At 32.7% G+C, this 5697-nt stretch overlaps 1 long non-coding RNA gene across 1 annotated transcript; it reads right to left on the reverse strand.

The window, feature by feature from the left end:
- Window positions 1-42: 42 nt before the first annotated feature.
- LOC134842513 (uncharacterized) lies at window positions 43-3833 on the reverse strand. The gene is made up of 3 exons (XR_010162506.1): window positions 3634-3833; window positions 858-1302; window positions 43-328 (listed from the first exon to the last, which is right to left on the reverse strand). It is a non-coding gene; the product is annotated as an uncharacterized LOC134842513 (long non-coding RNA).
- Window positions 3834-5697: the final 1864 nt, after the last annotated feature.

Below are 5697 nucleotides of genomic sequence, written 5' to 3' on the forward strand. Positions count from 1 at the left end.
ATCTCAACTCAAATTAGAACGATTTTGTAGTGGACCGATGGACCAGAGTTTTATAAATTGGTTTGAATAAAAACACCCCTAGCATATATATTCCTCACTTTCTTCGAAAGTCGGAGCAAAAATGAATTAATCAGTCGAAGTTGGGTCTTTCAAAATAGCCATTGAACAATCTCCAAAACCATGCACTCCAATCTTCTCGTTGGTTTTCTGATCCATCGCTGCAGATCCAGGGTTGGTCAGCACAAATAACGTTTTTCTTGAACCATTTGAAAGTCAAAAAGTCTCCAGGGTTTTCAAAGGGTATTTTGGGCGTCCAATGGTGTCCTACCTCAATAAATCAAAGAACAATTTCAAGGGTTCAAGGGGACATCTTTTTTTCCAATTAATTTTCATTTCTAGGAAAACTTGAAAACTTTTGTGTTGTTAAAACGCAAGATCCAACAATTTTTATATGTTGAACGTCTTTTCGCATAAATTGCCTAATGATTTATATTACCGCTATATCTGCCCAGTTGATTAATCCAGCTCACAACTAAATTAAATTTTTCTTCCATACCAAATATCTCAACCTAAATTGCGGAAAGTTAAAATTGTTGTAACAAAAAATACTTTACAAGACCTAAACTTGAAATGTATCACTTTTATCTTAAAATTGTGCTTAAGGACAAGATTTTTTAAAAACTGAACTTGATTTTTTTGTTTTTTATAGAACTTTCATCAAAATTGTTTACCCAAAAACTGCTTACACCCAATAACAGCAAAAGGTCAGACGAAATATTCGAGGCTTAGCCTGGCACATTTAGTCTTGTTTTATGTTGTTAAGGCAAAATAGAGATGCCTTTTTGAAATTGATTCACTTTTAGTTGGTACGGGATCCCAGTTCGTTGCGCTGGCAATCCAAATCGGTCAACGTCTCGTTGTAATTCGCCGATTCCGAAACCAAGTTTAATAATTACATTGACTTCACATGGCGCCGAGTAATAAGCCATCAAATAATTCAAACTTTTGTTTTTCGCGCTGTAATCAGTTAGTTTATCAAAATACTCTTTTGGAGTCAATAACGCATTTGTGAATCCCAAAGTAAAATAGTTGCAGTACTGGTTAAACAACCCATGTTTCGCTGAGAAAAGGTTGTGCTGTTTACGCAGTGGCTCCAAAATTTTCGCACATTCTTGACAAGCCAATCGTTTAATAGTGTGCGTATTTTCAACTGCTTTGTCGAAGATTTCAAATCTTAGCATAAGCGCTGGGTTTGGAGGCTCCCCTTGGCCCAAAACAAAAGATTGCAAGCAGTAATAGCGACTGAAAAGGTTCAAATTGAAGCAAACGTACCTAACTAAATTGTGCCATAAAAATATTTAAAGCATCTATGAGTTTATATGTTTCGGTCTTCAGTAGCTTATAAAACACTAAATTTTCTTAGTCAAGTTGGTGTTTTGAGGATTTATTCATCACCTTTGAGCAATAAAAACATCACGACCTGTTCTGGGAGATTTGGGTGCTTTGAAAAAAGAAACGTGGTTACTTTGGACATAAAGTTTTTCCATCTATTTTCAATGCCATTTTGTTGTCAAAGCCCTTTGGTGGAGGAATCTGCCTGCATTTCAGAAGCACAATTTTTTTTGGATCCTGGAATCAATTGCTTAGGTTTAAAACATTTCCCGAAAATAATTTGAAAGATTGATGTGCTTAACGTTCACTATTGCTGCAAAGTTAATGCATTAGAAAAATAACACGAAGCTGAATTAAATCCAGAACTTTCAATTTTTGTTACTTCTCGTTAAGCTCTTCTTTGCTTCTGGCTCTCTTGTACTTCGGCAATCTTGAACGCGCCGGTATTTCATAGCTAATTCTACGCTTTTGGGAATAACTGTAACTATGATCTCTGAAATAGCTATTACACAGATCATAGCCGCAGTTTTTCCCGAAGTAGAATTAGCTATATAATACCGGCGCGTTCAAGATTGCCGAAGCACAGTAGAGCCAAAAGCGAACAAATGATGAACTAGAAGAAAAAAATTAGTAGTTGGCCGCATAATTGATTGCTCTCAAATTTTTATCTTTGGATAATTTTATAGCGATGAAACAACAACTATTTTTGGCGCTATCTTAAGTTTTTTCTATTATTTACCTTAGTGTTTGTTGCTTATTTTTTCCTACGCCTTCGTATAAACATATTTTTTTTAGAAAACTTTTGGCAATCTCGAGAACTTTAAAAATTTTGGCAGTGATGTTTTTCGGCATTCTTGTGCAGCACCTATTAGACATAAGCCAAGAAAGACGTTGGATTAGTTTGAGCTCAAAGAAAAATTTCAAAATGAAAAAAAAAACGATTTATATTTTGCACAAATGAAACGTAATAAGAAAAAATTTTTTTTCGTATAGTGCCAACTTAAATTATTCAGACAAAACGAAAAAAAAACTTGAAAAATAAAATGTGTTTTTCTCAAAATGGGTTGATTTTAGCCGAATAATGTTGAAGACAAAACAGAGAGACCTAGCAAAAATAATAAGGTGCAACTTTTTCTTTGCAAAAATCTGGACCAAGTTCTTGCCCCAAAACAATAATTTCTTCTGAAACGAAATTTTTAACAGTGAAAATATTGTAAATTTACTACAAAAATAAAAAAAATTTAAGATGAGCAGAAAAACGGTGAAAATATTGTAAACTTACTACAAAAATGATATTTGTTTAAGATGAGCAAAAAAAATGAAGAGATCTAAGTTTTCTGCTATAATCTACAAGGAAATTCTAAAAACACCAAGCAGTCGCTTGCTAATCATACAAACTTGCTCATAAAAGTATGTGGTAAAAATTTTTTTGTTTGTGGAAATTTTATTACTGGATTTCCTTCCATAAACCAAAAATTTGTGTTTTCTCTTTGAACTTCTTAAACCTTTATGAATTTTGTTGTAAACTAAAAGAAGTGGAAGACCCTGGTTACTCAAAGCTTGATCATAAAATGTTTTACAGTCTTGCATCTTATTTTGCATTGAGAACGACCTGATTAAAGACGAATCACACAAACAAATTAAATTGTTCAAACATGAAGTTGTGAGTTCCCCACTCATAGCACAGGACATATCTCAGTGAGCAATTTAAAAAAAAATAGATTTTTTAAGCGTTTTAGAAAAATTAACAAGCAAATCTAAAAATGATGCAACTTTTGCGCATCCAGGACTTACGTTATGCACAAAAAAAAATTTCGTGCGCAAAAAGTTCGGAAAACGTTTACTTGAAAACAAAATTAGTTTGAGGCCCTAGAAAGATACAAAAATTTTGTTGGGGCATTTTAAAAACGACTTGGACAACATTTTTGCCGCCAAAAAATTGCATGGAACTTTATTTATGGAAATTGGAAATTGTATAAGTAGCAATTTTTTTGCCGAAAAAAAATGCTGATCATACAACAGATATTCTTTTGAATTTCGATTCCATCCATATAGCAAAAAACTTATGAAACTTTTACGACTAGATTTTATTATAGACTTGGTATATAAATAGCATGATTAGCTTTTTTGATCTATGGAGGTCAACCCATGGATGCAACAATAATAGTTAAACTTCACGAAAAGAAAAATCTGTCAAGGCTTTTCACAAAATTTTATCTCAGAATGCTTTTGAATTTGGACCTGATTGATCTGCAACTTGAACATACAATGTTATAGGGCAACTCCACTGGTATAATAAACATAGTTGAATACCAATGCGATTGCATTGTGTTGTTAATAACCTGATCTTCTGAAACAGCTTCGACGTCTTTGACAAAAGTTTGGTGAAATATAGAAAAATGTAAGAACAAAATGGTGAAAAACATGCTTGTCTCCAACGAAATCGGTTTCATAACTGAAATAACTGAGAAAGTGTAAGCAAAATAAACTAATATGTTCTATGCTAATAGTAAGTAAAGTTTGTTCAAGCTGAAACATAAATAACGCCAGGATAGATATAGCTTAAATAAATGTACGTCTTTTTAAAAAAAAGTTGTGAAAATGTGCTAGGCAGCCTTATTTTCTAGATTTTTAGGAGCCAAAACAATTTGAATCTTTTTGAAACCTTTTAGAAGCCGAGCCAATTTGTGCTCAAAAGATGTTTACAGACAGAAGAAAATTTTCCCTCAGTGATTCGACCCAGCATCCACCCTAAAAGTTCTCCTATGGTACTATTTTATGGCTGGTGACCCTACGACTTTGGATGACGAAGGCGCTTTTTATACTTGCAAAAATTGGGGGCCAACCAATAAATAGAATGGTCTAAGAGCAGAAAGGATCTATGAGCAGAAACAGAAAAATGTTTACAGCCAATATTCACATATTTACAAATATTTGCAGACAATATGCTAAGCTGAAAGATATTAGAAGAACTATGAGCAGAAACAAGAACACCAAAAAAAATTATCATCCCACCAAAATTTTTCATTAGCATTCAAAGTTTCAAGAAAATCTGCCAAGTTCTACGCACACTATTTTGCAGATCAATTTTCCGTGTACGGAAAACAGATATCAATAAAAAAGACCTTTAAGGTAAAGACAGTAAAACAAGAAATCATCTACCTGAGCGCTCAACACCACGTCACAAAACAAAAACGCAGTGATAATAAATGAACAATAATTTCGTTTCCAAGTTTTTTACAGTTACTACTTATGGAAGGACGTCAGAAGGCAGTGAGCCTGTCGAGGACGCCTCAAAAGCAAAGTTATATTAGCGTTTTTTTGTATAGCGCACGTGATTAATAGAAAAATGGCAGTGAGAAATAATAGTTCTAAAACCTATTTATGTGCGGTAAAATATGAATGGTAATATTTGAACATTCCTGTTTTCAAATTTTACCAGAATAACTCATTAAAATCTGGTTTGATATGAACAAATCTCGAAATATAGGTACCAATTTTAACAACTCTTTTTCTCATAACTGCATAGGTTCATTTATAAAACTTTCATCGAACCTGAGAAAAAAAATTGGTTTCTTATTCCTGTAGTAGTGCTCTGAATTTAGTTGTCATTTTTTCTAAGCCTTTGTTTCTGTTTTTCTGGTTGATACATTCATCGTTTTCTTCATTTGAAATAACGTTGCTAATTTTGGAGCAGGGATATTCATTTCCTAATCCTTTCGTTAAAGTTTTACTTAATTCATAGACGTAAAATTCTTTGCTTGAGTATAATTTGTGATTGTTTTTTTTTCTCAAACTATTCGTTTTTTTTAAGTTAATGCGTAAAAAACAATTTAAAGATAATCCTGTTTTTTCAACTCTGTATTTTTTGTTAATCCACATAATAGAACTCCATTTTGCAATACCGTTCTACATATGCTGTATAAAAGCTAACAAATTTTTTTGATGAAAATAACATTGGTATTGGTAAATTTTTGCCGCGAGCTTAGAGAGTGTTTTATAAGTGAGCTGCTTATAATTATCTAAAACTACACCAAAAAACTTCATTTCTTCTTTATATTCTGCCTCATGAATTCTTATATCGATACTGGATGTTAAAGTGGCTGTTTTCTACCAAGAGGAAAGACAAATTTTTGGTTTTTCCTTTTTCCATCCATTTGGTTATGTTTCGCATTTTTATAATAAAATTATAAACAGCTTTCAAAAAAGCACATGGAAATACTTGTATCGTCTGCGAAAAGTGTCACACAGCTGCTTGCATAAACATTAGGCAGATCATTCACATATAACAAAAAAATAAAGGCC

The sequence above is a fragment of the Symsagittifera roscoffensis genome, chromosome 3 (genome assembly GCF_963678635.1).
Source record: "Symsagittifera roscoffensis chromosome 3, txSymRosc1.1, whole genome shotgun sequence".
NCBI lineage: Eukaryota > Metazoa > Xenacoelomorpha > Acoela > Convolutidae > Symsagittifera > Symsagittifera roscoffensis.